Source organism: Musca domestica, unplaced genomic scaffold (genome assembly GCF_030504385.1).
Source record: "Musca domestica strain aabys unplaced genomic scaffold, Musca_domestica.polishedcontigs.V.1.1 15, whole genome shotgun sequence".
In the NCBI taxonomy this organism is placed as follows: domain Eukaryota; kingdom Metazoa; phylum Arthropoda; class Insecta; order Diptera; family Muscidae; genus Musca; species Musca domestica.
In genome coordinates, this window is record NW_026712207.1 from 7,295,201 (window position 1) to 7,314,659 (window position 19,459).

Sequence of the window (19,459 nt, forward strand, 5' to 3'; positions counted from 1 at the left end):
CGAAACAATTCCGGTGGATAATGTAGCTAAAATCATAAAAATACCGAATATGGGGAGGTACCGTTATATGGGGGCTATACGAAGACGTGGACCTTCGCAGACAATTTTCTGTCTTAGGCTGTAGTATCCATTTCGAACTTCAAATGCCAAATTCGAAAAAATTCCGGTGGATAATGTCGCTACAATCATCAAAACACCGAATATGGGGAGGTACCGTTATATGGGGCCTATACGAAGACGTGGACCTTCACAGACAATTTTCTGTCACAGGCTGTAGTATCCATTTCGAACTTCAAATTCCATATTCGAAACAATTCCGGTGGATAATGTCGCTACAATCACCAAAATACCGAATATGGGAAGGTACCATTATATGGGGGCTATAGGAAGACGTGGACCTGCACAGACAATTTTCTGTCTTAGGCTGTAGTATCCATTTCGAACTTCAAATACGAAATTTGAAACAATTCCGGTGGATAATGTCGCTACAATCATCAAAATACCGAATATGGGGAGGTACCGTTATATGGGGGCTATACGAAGACGTGGACCTTCACAGACAATTTTCTGTCACAGGCTGTAGTATCCATTTCGAACTACAAATACCAAACTCGAAACAATTCCGGTGGATAATGTCGCTACAATCATCAAAATACTGAATATCGGGAGGTACCATTATATAGGGGCTATACAAAGACGTGGACCTGCACAGACAATTTTCTGTCTTAGGCTGTAGTATCCATTTCGGACTTCAAATACGAAATTTGAAACAATTCCGGTGGATAATGTCGCTACAATCATCAAAATACCGAATATTGGGAGGTACCGTTATATGGGGGCTATACGAAGACGTGGACCTTCACAGACAATTTTCTGTCACAGGCTGTAGTATCCATTTCGAACTTCAAATACCAAATTCGAAACAATTCTGGTGGATAATGTCGCTACAATCATCAAAATACCGAAAATAGGGAGGCACCGTTATATGGGGGCTATACGAAGACGTGGACCAGCACAGACAATTTTCTGTCACAGGCTGTAGTATCCATTTCGAACTTCAAATACGAAATTTGAAACAATTCCGGTGGATAATGTCGCCACAATCATCAAAATACCGAAAATAGGGAGGTACCGTTAAATGGGGGCTATGCGAAGACGCAGACCTGCACAGACAATTTTCTGTCACAGGCTGTAGTATCCATTTCGAACTTCAAATGCCAAATTCGAAACAATTCCGGTGGATAATGTCGCTACAATCATCAAAATACCGAATGTGGGAAGGTACCATTATATGGGGGCTATACGAAGACGTGGACCTTCACAGACAATTTTCTGTCACAGGCTGTAGTATCCATTTCGAACTTCAAATGCCAAATTTGAAACAATTCCGGTGGATAATGTAGCTAAAATCATAAAAATACCGAAAATAGGGAGGTACCGTTAAATGGGGGCTATGCGAAGACGCAGACCTGCACAGACAATTTTCTGTCACAGGCTGTAGTATCCATTTCGAACTTCAAATGCCAAATTCGAAACAATTCCGGTGGATAATGTCGCTACAATCATCAAAATACCGAATGTGGGAAGGTACCATTATATGGGGGCTATACGAAGACGTGGACCTTCACAGACAATTTTCTGTCACAGGCTGTAGTATCCATTTCGAACTTCAAATGCCAAATTTGAAACAATTCCGGTGGATAATGTCGCTAAAATCATCAAAATACCGAATATCGGGAGGTACCGTTATATGGGGGTTATACCAAAACGTGGACTTACATGGGCCATTTTCAATACCAAAAGTCCTACAGACATAATATACATTTCAGTAAAATTCTATTAATTTACTTGATTTCTTTCGGAAGCTAGAGTGATTTCCACACGGGACAGACAGACAGACGGACGGACGGACATCGCTAAATCGACATAGAATTTTTTTGCTGATCAAGAATATATATTTTTTGGGTCTTAAATGTATATTTCGAGGTGTTACAAACGGAATGACAAACATAATATACCCTCCATGGTCTATGGTCGAGGGTATAAAAACAACTGAAATAGCCTCAATCTTACATATACCCCCTGCCTTGGTTATTCTAACTATTGATCCTTTATGAGGAGTTTCCGAAGCAGCTGGCCAATATTGTCCAATTCTAATAATTACGTATTCATATCACATTTCTGACTAAAGGAAATATTTAGATCTAGCAAGTTATATATAAGTATTGAAAATTGTGACCCTTTGTTGGTGAGGTACCAGAACGGGTTAACAAAAATATCAATCAACTTCACAACAGATTTTGCGTTAGCGAAAATGTTTGGATGCGTGAATTTTGAAGAGATTTGAATGCTTATTTCGCATTTAATTTTTCCAAATTTTGAACCCTTTGTATGGGAAGTACCAGAAGGAGTGAGCCGATATATCACATTTTCCGAGCAGATCTTGTGTTAGCAAAAATAATGGCATGTGTGAAATTTGATGAGAACCCGATGCTTATTTTGAATTTTATGATCGTTTTGCCTATTTAAAATGTTGACTCCTTGTGGGGGAGGTGCCAGAACGGTCTCTACCATCTTTATAACAGATCTTCCGTTGATGCAAATATTGAGATGTACCAAGTTTGAATGGAATCGAAAGTTAATTTCGCGTTTTAGGAGCTTTATGGATATTCAAAATTCTGACCTTTGTAGGAGAGGTACCAGAAGGAGTGAACCGATATATCCCATCTTCATACCAGACCTTGAGTTCATAAAAATATTGTGATGTGTGTAATTTAAAGACAATCGTACTTTTATATCACATGAGTTGTAATTATTCAAAATGTCGAACCTTTGTGGGGGAGTACTTGATGCTGTGGACCGATATTGTCCATTTTCGCACCTGACCTAGAACTGATTCAAATATTTGCAAAGTTGGATCACAATCGGATCATTCTTTCTCTTTCTGTGCAGTAAATTATTTTCTTTGAAAATGTTGACATTTTGTGTGGGAGGTATCGGAAGGTATCTTAGTTTAATAAAAATATTACGATGTACCAAGTTTGCACTAAATCTGATACACCCTTCGAGAGTTATCGTGCGCACCAACCAGCCAAACAGACGGACGGACATCGCTTGATCGACTCCAAATGTCCTGAAAAGAATTTGATCCAAAGAGATGTAGGCTCTAACCCGTTATTTCGGTGAGGTACGTTTTGGCCGTATCAATTGATATGATGTAGCCATATGGCTGAGGGTATAAAACTTGTTGTCGGAAGTCCTTTAAGTTTTCTCTTAAAAATTTAAGATTCCTAAACGGAACATCCTTGAAAAGTATTTTAAAAAAACATCGAAGCTCTTGGAAGGAGTTAGAACAATCGAAATTTGGCTGGGAAATATTTGAAAACTATGTTTAATGATTCCGCGATTTTTGATCGACAAGTCTCTGAAGGGACAAAATTTAAAAAATTCACGATTCGCCGCCAGAATTTCCTGTAAGTCTTTGAAAATTTTTTACAAAATCCACAATTCTTTGCCAGAAAACCATTTTGGCCCGTTCCCGGCGAAGCGCTTGCTTGAGGTGATCGACACTTTGGTAGTTTTTAGTGCCAACCTTACTTTCCAAAATACTCCAGACACAATAGTCCGACGGATTGGTATCCGGAGATTTTGATGCTCATTTTGCGCTGGAAATGAAGAGAGGAACCTCATTTTGTAGTCATTCTTGGGTGGCGCGTGCTGAGTGCGATGGTGCTGAGTCCTGTTGAAATGTCCAAGGTCTGCGGCCAAAATGTTTGCGTGCCCAAGGCTATAACACATTCTCGGTAATTTTTTCGCAATAACATTCGGCATTTATTCTGATGCCACGGTCGATTAATACGAGCGGAGAGTGACCATCGGCTGTTATGGCGGCCCACACCATCACCATGACCGGCGTTTGAGTGCTCGTGGCCAAATGAAGGTGCACATTTTCAGCTGACCTCTTTGGCAAGTAAACACGATCATTTTGTTTGTTTACAAACTGCTGGACAACGAATGTTTTCTCATCGGAGACGGAGAAAACCAAATTCGGCAGTTGACCACTTTTGGCCAAGCGAAGCAACTCTGTAGCTCTTTAGAGTCTACTTTCTTTCTGTTGCGGTGTAAGTTCTTGCACTTGTTGGAATTTCAATGGCTTTACCCCGAGCTCATTTTTTAATATTTGCCGAATGGAATCTTGCGATATGTTCAGTTCACGAGCCATTTTTCGGCCATTGCAATGCGGGTTATTAAATAATAATAATTAAATAAACTAAAATAAATATTATTTATTTATTTAATAATTTATTTTTATTATTATTATTTATTTTATTATATTTTATTTATTTTTTTTATAAAAAAATAAAATTATATTAATAAATATTATTTAATTTAATTAATTAAATTATTATATATAAATTAAATTATTATAAAATGTAGATCCTTGGTGGCGGTACTCTTCTTATTATTTATTTATTATTTATTTATTATTTATTTATTATTCATTTATTATTTATTTATTATTTATTATTTATTTTTATATTTATTTTTATTTTTTTATTATAATTTTATTTTTATATTATTTTATTTTATTTTATTATTATTATTTTATTATATTTTATTTATTTATTTAATAATTTATTATTTATTAAATAATAAAATAATTAAATAATAATAAAATAATAATTAATTAAATATTAAATAAATAAAATAAATTTAATAATTTAATTTATAATAATTTATAAATATAATTTTTTTCTGGAAAATTCTCACCAAAATGCTTTTGTACGCTTAGCAACAATATAATAACCTATCACTGAAATAATTTTAACAGCTGTTGGACGAGTGGCTTAGAAATGACAGCAGTTTTTTCATCTCACCCTCTATATACTTTGTTAGGTATTAAATTATAATTTTTATGAGTTACAAACGAAATGACGAACTTAATATACCCTCCATACTATGTATGGTGGAGGGTATACAAATTGACTATATTTTTAGGGAGTCTCAGAAAAATGTCTTTAATATTCACCATTTTTCAAAATATTATTGAAAATCAGGAAATTTTGTGTCCCGCAAGAAACCAAAAAAATATATATATATTCCTAAAAATAGAGAAAAATCCATTATATATGACAGGGCAGCCTTTGAGAAACATTTTCAAAAATCTACAATTCTCGTCCAGCAAGTCCCTGAAAAATATTTTGAAAGTTCAGCGATTCATGAAAATATTAAAAAAAGCACGGTTGTTGGTTAGAAAGTCGTTTAAAAATATTTTTGGAAAATTCGACGATTTCGGCTAAGAATCCGTATAAATACAATATTAAAAAAAATCCGCGATCAGTGATCAGGACGTCCTTCAATTTTTATTTATTTATTTTTTTTTTTTTTTAACTACGACATCCGTTCGATAAAAAAAATCCATTCCTTTCACCATTCAATTTCAAAATAAAAAATGACCAATTATAGCTAAGCCCCAAGAATATGGCGCCCAAATGATGCCCTTATAACATGATTTCATTTTTGGTCAATTAATCATATAGAATCATATGGATATCTTAGGCGAAAACTCTCTTAAAATTTAGCAGTTTACATAGAGACTGTTCTTGTTTCTCGTATTTTCAAGAACACACAAAAAATCCTCCAAATATTATTGGAAAATGTCAGGAAATCTGTATATTTTCCGAAAACCATAAGAAAAAGGATAGATTTTATTACTCATAGCTGTTAATCCGGCAGATGTCTGCTGTGCTGTGCTGAGCCATAAAATTTGCACAATCCCATGTACTTCAACTAAACCCACACGCGCACATTACACCTGTCTAGGGTGGCGGATTGTGGGTTTCTAATATGAAACCAGGTAGTTAAAGGACGAGGATTAGCAGGTAGGAAATCTTATTGGTTGTGCGGATAGTAGGTACACCTAAAGAGAGCTGTATTAACTAAATACTAGTATATAAACTAAGAGAGGGTAGGAGGAAGGTATCAGTTCTAAACTACAACGTCTAACGTTAACACAGGCTCTAAGCTCAACAAATATTCGAGTGTTTTTATTGAAAATAAAAATCATGAATTCCCACGTCATCGAATCTCCCAGAACTCCACGCAAAAATCCCTTAACGTTCGAGGCATTGCTAAAGAAATGCCAACAGCGACCAAGTCGTAAAAGGAAAACTCCAAAGCAGAAACCAACTAAGACTCCCAAAAAATCGGTGGTCACAAAACTGGCTTCATTGTTTGGCAAAAAATCCAATGATGCCATCGTTCATGAGCTTGAACCTGATTGTGAGTATGAATTGCTCAATTATGATGATTATGAGCAAGGACCTTTGCCGGAAATTGAAAAGGCCAAGGTCAAGCCTGCCAAGGCAAATATTTTTTCCAAATTGATGGCTAAACCGGAACTGATCTCCAAATGCTGTTTTGTGGAGGAGGCAAAACTTAATAAGTTATCGGTCAAAGAGAAGGCCTTGATGTACACCAAATATGTGGAGGCCACAAAGGAGACCCGCAGAGATCGCAAAGACCTCAAATCCCAGAAGAAGGGGAAGAAACAATTCAATTCTTCTTGGGAATGGCATAAAAATATCTCAAACTCGACGGAATCAAAGGATATTATAGCTAAAAATAGTATCCTTAACCCCAAGGAAGATAACGAATCTGAATCCAAGAATAAAAAATCCCTCCTGGATACCTTTATTCTCAATTCTCAACAACTCGAAAACCCACCCAAACGTTTCTCAACTCCGATAAGGAATGGCAGCGTGAAGGAGTTAAGCTCCATTTTCTTGAAAAGTGGCCTACAAAAACAACTTTATAGCCCCATTCCAAAACAAAAACAACAACAACGTCATGAAAATGCAACCTTTACCACCACCCCCTTGGAGAGTGGAGAGCAAACCTTTTTGGTCCCCTCAAAATGTCTGCAGGCTGCTCCACGCTTTTCCACACCAATTCGCAGGGAAGGCAACAAAGAAAATTTAAGTTCTGCCTTTAACAGAACTGGGATACAGCGACAGCTGTATAGTCCCATTACAAAGGTCTTCAAACATATCCATGCAACATTCAACAAAGAAGACGAACCTGGGCTAACATATACCCAACTCGAAGGAGAGGACTCCAGTTTCGGCATGACTCTCGATGGAAGTGAGATTTATGAGGAGAATAATGAAACCTATTCTCTTAAGGAACGTATCTCCGAAGCCACATATTTGACGGGAGGCATAACGAACCCCCTACTCAGTCAAAATGGAAACCAACTCCAAATTACCCACTCTGCCAAAAAATCCAAATTCTGCCTAAAGTCCGGTGATTTCTTTGTGGCCTTGGAAATTTCCTTCATTGCAGCGGAACGTCTTAAGTTACTACATGACATTTATAGGGAAAAGAGTTCCGCCACCAAGGACCTGCATTTTGGTATTGATGGCCATATATTCAACATCCATGATAATGCCACCTCCTTTGACAAGGATAACCTCCTGAAGCAGCTACTTTTAAACAGTCAATTCTCCTACTATTGGTTTTCGGCGGGAGACTTAATACTGCCCTTCGATGGAAAACACCTGAGCGGTGAAAAAATTCAAAGACTTTGGAATTTTGTGAGGCTATCCTATGAGGAAACTGGAGCCCTCAGCTTTGGCATTGATGATTTTGAATTTTCCAATACCTCCCAAACCACCCCTAACGATGAGAGTTTGAATAAAGAGAATGCCACTAGCGAAGATAACAACCAAAACCTTACCCATCACCTAACCGTCACCGATTTGGATCAATCAGACGATGAAAGAGAGAATAGCCACGTGGAACTACCCGATAATTATCATTCCGATTATTCAAGTGGCGAAAGTGAAACTGATGATTGTAAATCACCCAAAGCCCCAGCGGAAAATCGATTTTCAACATTCTCTACGGAATCCACTTTGGATGGGGAAACAAATTAATAATTTACAAAAAAAATTGAAAAACTTATTAGGGATTACACAATAAAATCGGTCGAAAGTGCTGAGCGCCCGAAAAAAATTCAGCAAAAATTACATTCAAATAAATTTAAAAAAATTGAAAAATATGCTTTAAAAATCCACGTTTAATGGTCTGATGGTCCTTGAAAAAATATTCTTTAAAAATGCACGTTTATTGGTCCTTGAAAAAAATATTCTTTAAAAATGCACGTTTATTGGTCCTTGAAAAAATATTCTTTAAAAATCCACGTTTATTGGTCCTTGAAAAAAATATTCTTTAAAAATCCACGTTTATTGGTCCTTGAAAAAATATTCTTTAAAAATCCACGTTTATTGGTCCTTGAAAAAATATTCTTTAAAAATCCACGTTTATTGGTCCTTGAAAAAATATTCTTTAAAAATCCACGTTTATTGGTCCTTGAAAAAAATATTCTTCAAAAATCCACGTTTATTGGTCCTTGAAAAAATATTCTTTAAAAATCCACGTTTATTGGTCCTTGAAAAAAATATTCTTTAAAAATCCACGTTTATTGGTCCTTGAAAAAATATTCTTTAAAAATCCACGTTTATTGGTCCTTGAAAAAATATTCTTTAAAAATCCACGTTTATTGGTCCTTGAAAAAATATTCTTTAAAAATCCACGTTTATTGGTCCTTGAAAAAATATTCTTTAAAAATCCACGTTTATTGGTCCTTGAAAAAATATTCTTTAAAAATCCACGTTTATTGGTCCTTGAAAAAATATTCTTTAAAAATCCACGTTATTGGTCCTTGAAAAAATATTCTTTAAAAATCCACGTTTATTGGTCCTTGAAAAAATATTCTTTGAAAATCCACGTTTATTGGTCCTTGAAAAAATATTCTTTGAAAATCCACGTTTATTGGTCCTTGAAAAAATATTCTTTAAAAATCCACGTTTATTGGTCCTTGAAAAAATATTCTTTAAAAATCCACGTTTATTGGTCCTTGAAAAAATATTCTTTAAAAATCCACGTTTATTGGTCCTTGAAAAAATATTCTTTAAAAATCCACGTTTATTGGTCCTTGAAAAAATATTCTTTAAAAATCCACGTTTATTGGTCCTTGAAAAAATATTCTTTAAAAATCCACGATTATTGGTCCTTGAAAAAATATTCTTTAAAAATCCACGTTTATTGGTTCTTGAAAAAATATTCTTTAAAAATCCACGTTTATTGGTCCTTGAAAAAATATTCTTTAAAAATCCACGTTTATTGGTCCTTAAAAAAATATTCTTTAAAAATCCACGTTTATTGGTCCTTGAAAAAATATTCTTTAAAAATCCACGTTTATTGTTGTGGAGGTCCTTGAAAAAATATTCTTTAAAAATCCACGTTTATTAGTCCTTGAAAAAATATTCTTTAAAAATCCACGTTTATTGGTCCTTGAAAAAATATTCTTTAAAAATCCACGTTTATTGGTCCTTGAAAAAATATTCTTTAAAAATCCACGTTTATTGTTGTGGAGGTCCTTGAAAAAATATTCTTTAAAAATCCACGTTTATTAGTCCTTGAAAAAATATTCTTTAAAAATCCACATTTATTGGTCCTTGAAAAAATATTCTTTAAAAATCCACGTTTATTGGTCCTTGAAAAAATATTCTTTAAAAATCCACGTTTATTGGTCCTTGAAAAAATGTTCTTTAAAAATCCACGTTTATTGGTCCTTGAAAAAATATTCTTTAAAAATCCACGTTTATTGGAAAAAACATTCTTTAAAAATCCACGTTTATTGGTTCTTGAAAAAATATTCTTTAAAAATCCACGTTTATTGGTCCTTGAAAAAATATTCTTTAAAAATCCACGTTTATTGGTCCTTGAAAAAATATTCTTTAAAAATCCACGTTTATTGGTCCTTAAAAAAATATTCTTTAAAAATCCACGTTTATTGGTCCTTAAAAAAATATTCATTAAAAATCCACGTTTATTGGTCCTTGAAAAAATATTCTTTAAAAATCCACGTTTATTGTTGTGGAGGTCCTTGAAAAAATATTCTTTAAAAATCCACGTTTATTAGTCCTTGAAAAAATATTCTTTAAAAATCCACGTTTATTAGTCCTTGAAAAAATATTCTTTAAAAATCCACGTTTATTAGTCCTTGAAAAAATATTCTTTAAAAATCCACGTTTATTAGTCCTTGAAAAAATATTCTTTAAAAATCCACGTTTATTGGTCCTTGAAGAAAATATTCTTTAAAAATCCACGTTTATTGGTTCTTGAAAAAATATTCTTTAAAAATCCACGTTTATTGGTTCTTGAAAAAGTATTCTTTAAAAATCCACGTTTATTGGTCCTTGAAAAAATATTCTTTAAAAATCCACGTTTATTGGTCCTTGAAAAAATATTCTTTAAAAATCCACGTTTATTGGTCCTTGAAAAAATATTCTTTAAAAATCCACGTTTATTGGTTCTTGAAAAAATATTCTTTAAAAATCCACGTTTATTGGTCCTTGAAGAAAATATTCTTTAAAAATCCACGTTTATTGGTTCTTGAAAAATATTCTTTAAAAATCCACGTTTATTGGTTCTTGAAAAAATATTCTTTAAAAATCCACGTTTATTGGTCCTTGAAAAAATATTCTTTAAAAATCCACGTTTATTGGTCCTTGAAAAAATATTCTTTAAAAATCCACGTTTATTGGTCCTTGAAAAAAATATTCTTTAAAAATCCACGTTTATTGGTCCTTGAAAAAATATTCTTTAAAAATCCACGTTTATTGGTTCTTGAAAAAATATTCTTTAAAAATCCACGTTTATTGGTCCTTGAAAAAATATTCTTTAAAAATCCACGTTTATTGGTCCTTGAAAAAAAAATATTCTTTAAAAATCCACGTTTATTGGTCCTTGAAAAACTATTCTCTGTTATTCACTTAAAAATGTACTCCCATTTAAAAACATAACTCTCTCTCTGCTTGACATATGAATGCACTTCTGTCATAAATTATTTTTGTTTTGGCCATTTTACGATTGCTGGCTGCCGATATTATTTATTTTTCTCGAAAATATGTTTAAATGGCCAATCGTAAATTATGTGATTAAAATTCATGCCAGATATCAAATGAATGAGATCAAAATGTGAGGATGGCCTATCAGTTGAAAACATAATGCCGAGGACATGCACTCATCTCTCTATGCACACACACACACTCTCACTCACTCACACACATACTCAAACGTTTACATAAATTTTCAGCAATGACATTTTTTCTATGACCAATGACCATTTCAGCATTAATAATGTTATGACCGTCCATTCAAATATTTATCTGTTTCTAGAGCTAGGGGTGGGGAGGGGGGATTTAAAAAGTGCCATTAAATAGAAATTTTGAAAATGTTCAATATTTTTATTTGTCAGAATCTATTGGTGGTTCTGTTGGACTAAAATTTTAAAGAATTCTAAAAATGTTCGGCAATTATTAGCCAATAAATTAAATTGAATAACGTTGTTCACGAGTTACGTAATGTATTACAACTTTATTATAGTCCACATAATCAATTTCGAAATTTAACAAAAATGTATTCCCCTGAAGCCTCTCTCAGAGGCAATATTACATTTTTTCATGTTGACAAGGGAATTTCTGTGAATTTGTCCGTTCTGACCAAATTGTCGGACACTGCGGTAAACTTTAAGTAAATTATGAAATATTTTTTAACATTCGTGCAAATACAAATACATTTTATACGAATATTTCCTATTTGGCTAGTGTGAAGGGTCAAATGTGATGGAAAGAGATTTGATATAGAAGAGGCAGCAGCGTGTCATAAAGGGGAGAACTATTTTCAACGACGATTTGTAAATGTTGAGGTGCTTGAAAAAATATCCCTTAAAAATCTACATTTATTGCTAAGGAGGATCTTGAAAAAATATTCTTTAAAATTATTCGTTTATTGCTAAGGAGGTCCCTGAAAAAATTCTTTAAAAATCCACATTTATTGCAGAGGAGGTCCTTGAAAAAATATTTAAAAATCCACGTTTATTGGTCTATGGGTCCTTGAAAAAATATTCTTTAAAAATCCACGTTTATTGGTCTATGGGTCCTTGAAAAAATATTCTTTAAAAATCCACGTTTATTGTTGCAGAGGTCCTTGAAAAAATTCTTTAAAAATATACGTTTATTGTTGCAGAGGTCCTTGAAAAAATTCTTTAAAAATCCACATTTATTGCTGAGGAGGTCCTTGAAAAAATATTTAAAAATCCACGTTTATTGGTCTATGGGTCCTTGAAAAAATATTTAAAAATCCACGTTTATTGGTCTATGGGTCCTTGAAAAAATATTTAAAAATCCACGTTTATTGGTCTATGGGTCCTTGAAAAAATATTCTTTAAAAATCCACGTTTATTGGTCTATGGGTCCTTGAAAAAATATTCTTTAAAAATCCAAGTTTAATGGTCTTTGGGTCTTTGAAAAAATATTCTTTAAAAATCCACGTTTATTGGTCCTTGAAAAAATATTCTTTAAAAATCCACGTTTATTGGTCTATGGTTGCTTGAAAAAATATTCTTTAAAAATCCACGTTTATTGGTCTATGGTTGCTTGAAAAAATATTCTTTAAAAATCCACGTTTATTGGTCTATGGTTGCTTGAAAAAATATTCTTTAAAAATCCACGTTTATTGGTCTATGGTTGCTTGAAAAAATATTCTTTAAAAATCCACGTTTATTGGTCTATGGTTGCTTGAAAAAATATTCTTTAAAAATCCACGTTTATTGGTCTATGGTTGCTTGAAAAAATATTCTTTAAAAATCCACGTTTATTGGTCTATGGTTGCTTGAAAAAATATTCTTTAAAAATCCACGTTTATTGGTCTATGGTTGCTTGAAAAAATATTCTTTAAAAATCCACGTTTATTGGTCTATGGTTGCTTGAAAAAATATTCTTTAAAAATCCACGTTTATTGGTCTATGGTTGCTTGAAAAAATATTCTTTAAAAATCCACGTTTATTGGTCTATGGTTGCTTGAAAAAATATTCTTTAAAAATCCACGTTTATTGGTCTATGGTTGCTTGAAAAAATATTCTTTAAAAATCCACGTTTATTGGTCTATGGTTGCTTGAAAAAATATTCTTTAAAAATCCACGTTTATTGGTCTATGGTCGCTTGAAAAAATATTCTTTAAAAATCCACGTTTATTGGTCTATGGTTGCTTGAAAAAATATTCTTTAAAAATCCACGTTTATTGGTCTATGGTTGCTTGAAAAAATATTCTTTAAAAATCCACGTTTATTGGTCTATGGTCGCTTGAAAAAATATTCTTTAAAAATCCACGTTTATTGGTCTATGGTGGCTTGAAAAAATATTCTTTAAAAATCCACGTTTATTGGTCTATGGTTGCTTGAAAAAATATTCTTTAAAAATCCACGTTTATTGGTCTATGGTGGCTTGAAAAAATATTCTTTAAAAATCCACGTTTATTGGTCTATGGTTGCTTGAAAAAATATTCTTTAAAAATCCACGTTTATTGGTCTATGGTTGCTTGAAAAAATATTCTTTAAAAATCCACGTTTATTGGTCTATGGTTGCTTGAAAAAATATTCTTTAAAAATCCACGTTTATTGGTCTATGGTTGCTTGAAAAAATATTCTTTAAAAATCCACGTTTATTGGTCTATGGTTGCTTGAAAAAATATTCTTTAAAAATCCACGTTAATTGGTCTCCAAAGACCAAAGGACCAATGTGAATATTTGAAAATTATTTTTCAAGAACTACCAAACAATGTTGATATTTAAAATTTACCAACCTGATATTCTTTTAATTCCCCCTAACTTTTTTCTGCTGCAACTCTGTCTCTCAAAACTCTGCTAACGAAATGTACAAATCTCTGACGGCTTGTCAAATGTTACAGAGCTTACGTACAGCATTTCGATGCTCTTCTGCGTAATCATTACGTATCGTAGTTATATGTTTGATATGTATTTCGTTCACTTTCAATATTTGCTATATTTATAGTAGAGCCCCCTCTCCCGGCCCTCCTTTTCTATTCATATCAGCGAAAAGGAACAAAAAAACATTTTTAATCCAGATTTGTCTATGCACCATGAAGTGAGCAAAGGAGCAAAAAACGGGGCACTGAGCTACGAGTCAGCATGCTGCACCGCATATGCCACATGTGGTAGTGGTCAGTCATAAGTAATGCGAGAAACGTAACATTACAACAAAAGCAACAACAATTCGCATCAGGGATGGGAACTCTGGTCGTACTAGTCTAGGAACAATATTCTTGACTTGAAAAAATAATTTTTAAAAAATTCTACCTCCTTGAAAAATAATAAAAAACACGTCCTTGAAAAATAATTACAATACACGTACTTAAAAAATAATTAAAAAAAAACACGTCCTTGAAAATAATTTTTAAAACACGCGTCCTTGAGAAATATTTAAAACAAAAACACGTCCTTGAAATTAATTTTTAAAAAAATCCAGGACCTTGAAAAATATTTAAAAAAATTCAGGTCCTTGAAAATTATTTTTAAAAAATGCATGTCCTTGAAAAATAATTGTTAAAAAAATCCACGTCCTTGAAATTCGTTTTTAAAAAATCCAGGACCTTGACAAATATTTAAAAAAATCCAGGACTTTGAAAATTATTTTTTAAAAATGTATATCCTTGAAAAATAATTGTTAAAAAATCCACCTTCTTGAAAAATAAGTTTTAAAAAATCCACGTCCTTGAAAATAATTTAAAAAAAAAAATTAATGTCCTTGAAAAATAATTTAAAAAAAATTAATGTCCCTGAGAAATAATTTTAAAAAAATTAATGTCCTTGAAAAATAATTTTTAAAAATCAACGTCCTTGAAAAATAACTTTTAAAAAATCCACGTTCATGAAAAATAATTGTTAAAAATTTCATGTCCTTGAAAAATAATTTTTAAAAAATGCATGTCCTTGAAAAATAATTGTTAAAAAATGAATGTCCTTGAAAATAATTTTAAAAAAATTAATGTCCTTGAAAAATAACTTTTAAAAAATCCACGTTCATGAAAAATAATTGTTAAAAATTTCATGTCCTTGAAAAATAATTTTTAAAAAATGCATGTCCTTGAAAAATAATTGTTAAAAAATGAATGTCCTTGAAAAATAATTTTTAAAAAATCCACGTCCTTGAAAAATAATTGTTAAAAAATCCACGTCCTTGAAAAATAATTGTTAAAGATTTCATGTCCTTGAAAAATAATTTTTAAAAAATGCATGTCCTTGAAAAATTATTGTTAAAAAATCCACGTCCTTGAAAAAAACTTGTTAAAAAATGAATGTCCTTGAAAAATAATTTTTAAAAAATCCACGTCCTTGAAAAATAATTTTTAAAAAATGCATGTCCTTGAAAAATTATTGTTAAAAAATCCACGTCCTTGAAAAAAACTTGTTAAAAAATGAATGTCCTTGAAAAATAATTTTTAAAAAATCCACGTCCTTGAAAAATATTCTTTAAAAAAATCCACGTCCTTGAAAAAAGAGTTTTAAGAAATCCACGTCCTTGAAAATGAGTTTTAAAAAATCCACGTCCTTGAAAAACGAGCTTTAAAAAATCCACGTCCTTGAAAAATGAGTTTAAAAAAATTCAAGTACTTGAGAAAAATTTTAAAAACCCCTGTTCTTGAAAAAAAATTAAAAAAATGCACGTCCTGGAAAAATAATTTTTAAAAAAATCTACATCCTGGAAATTAAATTTTTAAAAAATGCAGTCCTTGACTTTTTTGGTAAAAAATCTAGGAGCTAATATGGTACCGCCCCTTTTTCGGTATTTAGGTGATTTAAGCGACATTATTCACCTGAAAAGTTTCAAATTTGGTATTTGAAGTTTGTAATGGGTACTACAGCCTAAGACAGAAAATTGTCTGTGCAGGTCCACGTCTTCGTAGAGCCCCCATATAACGGTACCTCCTGATATTCGGTATTTTGATGATTTTAGCGACATTATTCACCGGAATCGTTTCAAATTTGCTATTTGAAGTTCGTAACGGATGCTATAGCCTAAGATAGAAAATTGTCTGTTCATAGCCCCCATATAACGGTACCTCCCTATATTCGGTACTTTGATGATTTTAGCGACATTATTCACCGATTTTTTTTCAAGTTTCGCATTTGAATTTCGTAATGACAAAAGTTCGATATTTTTAAAATTTGAACATAATTGTTAACGGATTTTATTTTTTGAAAATATCCAAAATTGTTCCAAATCGTGGAGGGTATTAAAAAATCGGCCCGGCCGAACTTACTGCTTTTTTACTTTTTTTTTACAAATTCCAAGTTTTTTACAAATTCAAGTCCCCATTGATACCTCTTATATTTGCATTATGATTTCCCATCCCTGTCTCAAATCCGCTTTTGAGTAATGAACAAAAAATCCTGCTGGGGGTTTTACAGAGTAGAAGGCAACAAATGTATTTGTAATACCCCATAATTATGAAATAAATACAAAATGATTTCAAGCCACTACGGCAAACCCCCACTCTCCTATCCCTCCTTTTTCTCTTTGCATCCATGTGAGTGTTTGATGCCAACTCCACTCTTGCATTCTGTGTCGGTTTGGTTTATGTTATACTCTTTCTCTCTCTCTCACTCTCACTCTCTCTCTTTCTTTTATTTATTTTGTTTGACCACTAGAAACGCTAGCTGGGTCTGGGGATTTTTTGTGAAAAATTTACTATTAAATATCATTAAATATTAATTTTTGTTACAATGTCGGTGTGTGGGTGTGTTGGTGTTGGCATTGCCATAAATAAACAAAACATGCTGTCCCTGCTGTTGACCGGACAGCAGTGATTCGGAATAAACATTAAACGAATTATTTTATTTGGATTTCATTTTAATGACCAACCAAACCGGCCAAAGCTTACACGAGTCGATCCTGCCAGGATTTAGATGGAGGGAGTGATTAAAGTTGTGCTTTATGTGTTTTTGCATTTTACATGTGTGTCTGCGTGTGTGAGAGAGGGGCAGCGGGAGAGCGAGAGTGGGGCGATGTGTGCGTGTGAATTATATAAAATATGCATAAATGCTGTGCACGCATCATAAATCATCAAATAATAAATTATTTATATAGGAATTATTGCATATTTTGTATGCGGCTCTTAAATAATATTTGTTGTTATTGTTTTATTTTTGCAGCTTTTTTTTTGTTTTGTTTTGCATTAAATCCACATTTGGTCCGACCAAATGTTAAATATAACATTTATGACTTTTCGTGTTTATTTTGCAATAAATGTGGATATAAATGCAAATACTTAGTGTACATTTGTTCAAACTCACGTGCACACAAACACACACACACAGATAAAAGTGGTAAGCATGTACATGTACAAACATAGCCAAATGTTGTTTTTAAATTCATAATTAATTTTGATTAATTTAAAAAATATATGGTGAGTGTGTGTGCGAAGAAAGAGCAAAGGACAGTGTTAATTAGCAAATGCTGATGACCTTTAAAAGGCGACACAAGAGTTCTGTTTACCCTCCTTATCTTGAAATAAAAAAAATGATCCCCTCCATTTTTAATTTTTTTTTTATTTTTTTGAATTTATTGTCAAAAATTAATTCTATAATAAATAATTATTATAAATAATATATTAATTATATTTTTTTATAACAGCCCCATTAATTAATCTTTACAATGTCTTGCAAAAATGAGCGATTCATATACATCAATGTCATTGTAGAAATAATAAAACAAAACTTACATGCCAAAAAAAGTTCTTAAAAAAGAAGCAATGATAAGATGCACAATTTTTGACAATGAATATTTCCCCACGCTAATTACACTTGATGATGATGACAATGTTGGTGGAGGAGCTGCTGGAATTGTAATCAATCATTCAAACAAAACATTGTGTAGAAGAAAAACATTTTAAATTTAAAAAATAACAAATAAAAAAGCTGTAAGTTCGGCCAGGCCGAACTTTGAATACCACCATTTGGAACGAATTTGGAAATAAAATCCTGAAAAAACTTTGGTAAAATTTTAAAAATACCGAATATTGCCGTTATATTGGTGCCTATACGACGTTGACCCAAACATGCATTATTTGTCATAAGTCATTACCAAATTCAAATTCGGAACTTGAAATAAACGGTGAATAATGTAGCTAAAATCATCAAAATATAGAATATAGGGAGGCACCGTTATATCGGAGCTGTGCGAAGACCTGAACCTGCGTAGACAATTTTTTGTCATATTCTGTAGCATCCATTACGAACTTCAAATACGACATTTCAAACAATTTCGGTGAGTATTGTACCTAAACTCGTCAAAATACCGAATATAGGGAGGTACGGGTATATGGGGCCTATACGAAGTACTGGACCTGCACAGACTGGAGTTTCCATTACGAACTCTAAATGCGAAATTTGAAAAAATATTGGTGAATAAAGACGCTAAAATCATCAAAGTACCGAATAACTGGTGGTGCCGTTATATGGGGGCTATATGAAGACGTAGACTTGCAGAGAGAATTTTCTGTCATAGGTTGAAGCATTCTTAAACAATTCCGATGAATAATGTCGCCAAAATCATCAAAATACCTAATATCGAGGTATCGTTATATGGGGGCTACACGAAGATGTGGATCTGCAAAGACAATTTTCTGTCATAGGCTGTACCCGTTACGATCTTAAAATACCAAATTTGAAACAATTCCAGTGAGTAATGTCGCTAAAATCATTAAAATACCGAATATCGGGAGGTATGGGGGCTATATGAAGACGTGGACTTGCAGAGACAATTTTCTGTCATAGGCTGTAGTACCCATTACGAACTTCAAATACCAAAATTTGAAAAATTTCCGGTGAATAATGTCGCTTAAATCACCAATATACCAAAAAAAGGGAGGTACCATTATATGGGGCTATACCAAAACTTGGACCTACATCACCCATTTCCAATACCAAAAGTCCTGCAGATATAATACACATTTGAGTAAAATGTTATCAACCTACTTCATTTTGTTCGAAAGCTAGAGTGATTTCCACAGACTGACAGATGGACGGACATCGGACATTCGGTTGGCCACCAGAACTCAAACGCCGGCCATGGTGATGGTTGGACTATTGTGTCTGGAGTATTTTAGAAAGCAAGATTGGCACTGTCGATCACCTCTAGCAAGCGCTTCGCCGGGAATGGGCGAAAATACCGCAGAGCAACATTCGGGCAGCGTGTGACGGTTTCATTGACCGTTTGAAGGCCATAATTCGTACCAAAGGTGACTAATTCGAACAAATCTAAACTTATTCCAAATTTTGATGATATTCCGATATTTTTTGCTTTCATTCAATAAAATTAAAAAAAAAATTAAAAATTATGGCTTTTGACTTTGTTGCAGTTTTTTTATCTCACCCTGTATATATTAATATAATAGTTCCCTCTGAAACCAAACTATAACTGCTCTAAAGCCAAATGTTGATAGGTTGAATGATCTACTTCAAATAAATTCTTTTGTTACGGAACTCTGCTAAATATGCATAGTGGTGTAGGATATCATATAGTCGGGCCCG